At 46.3% G+C, this 1,356-nt stretch overlaps 1 pseudogene; it reads right to left on the bottom strand.

Annotated features, from left to right (window-relative positions):
- Positions 1 to 797: 797 nt before the first annotated feature.
- LOC132372240 (protein S100-A10-like) lies at positions 798 to 1,088 on the bottom strand (annotated as a pseudogene).
- Positions 1,089 to 1,356: the final 268 nt, after the last annotated feature.

Genomic DNA, 1,356 nt, shown 5'->3' with positions numbered 1-1,356 from the left:
GCAGGGGACATGGGTTCAATCCCTGGTCCAGGAAGATCTCACATGTCGCGGAGCAACAAAGCCCGTGCGCCACAACTACTGAGTCTGTGCTCTAGAGCCTGCGAGCCACAACTACTGAAGCCCGCGCGCCTAGAGCCCATGCTCCGCAACAAGAGAAGCCACCGCAATGAGAAGCCCGTGCACAGCAACGAAGAGTAGCCCCCGCTCGCCACAACTAGAGAAAGCGTGCGCACAGCAACGAAGACCCAATGCAGCCATAAATAAATAAATAAATTTATTTTTTAAAAAAAGCTTATCTGGGGGCTTCCCTGGTGGCGCAGCGGTTGCGAGTCTGCCTGCTAATGCAGGGGACACGGGTTCGAGCCCTGGTCTGGGAAGATCCCACATGCCATGGAGCAACTAGGCCCGTGAGCCACAACTACTGAGCCTGCGCGTCTGGAGCCTGTGCTCTGCAACGAGAGAGGCCGCGATACTGAGGGGCCTGCGCACCGCGATGAAGAGTGGCCCCCACTTGCCACAACTAGAGAAAGCCCTAGCACAGAAATGAAGACCCAACATAACAATCAATCAATAAATAAATCTTTAAAAAAAAAAAAAAAAAGCTGGGCTTAATGAAGAGAAACAATTAATAAAAAAAAAAAAAGCTTATCTGGCTTTAACTGACTCTGCTTTCTCTGCTTGTCAAGTGGGAGTTGGATTTTATTTGTACATTTTCTAAGGGGCCCTATCTGCTCATGAAATCCTTATACAGGGGGAAGCTATGGGACAGATTCCTTAAGCACCCCAGCGGGAGAACTCTAATCATGGTGGGAGTAATTGCTCCGTGCTGCCTTCTTCTTTCCCTTCTGCTTCATGTGTACCACAAAATAGTCATCGCATGCAATAGTGAGCCCAGCATTTAGCAAAAAGAAGCTCTGGATGTCCACTTAACCATCTTACTACTGGTCCAGGTCCTTCAATATTTTGATTTTCCAAAAATCCAGGGAACTCCTTTTCCATGAGTATCCTCAGGTCCTCCTTTGTAGAGTAGACTTTATCCCCAGCAATTTGTGAAACGTGAGCATCATGGTTTCCATGGCATGTTCCATTTGACATGGCCTTTCAGTGAGGTCTGTTGAAACCTTAGCGGAAGGTGTGGAGGGGTCACTTGGCTAGCTGGGATGCGGGCTTAGTTTATCACCTTCTAATATACTATAAACACATTTGTCTTTTTTTTTTTTTTTAATCTTCCCAGGACTAGAATTAAAATTCAACAAGGATCGGCACTTATGTCTGTTTTGTTCATTGTCATATCTCCAGCACCTAAAACAATGTTTGGCACATAGTGGACATGCAATAAATATTTCTTTAATGGGG

This window comes from Balaenoptera ricei, chromosome 9, assembly GCF_028023285.1.
Source record: "Balaenoptera ricei isolate mBalRic1 chromosome 9, mBalRic1.hap2, whole genome shotgun sequence".
Lineage (NCBI taxonomy): Eukaryota > Metazoa > Chordata > Mammalia > Artiodactyla > Balaenopteridae > Balaenoptera > Balaenoptera ricei.
This window is presented reverse-complemented; position numbering and strand designations above follow the sequence as displayed.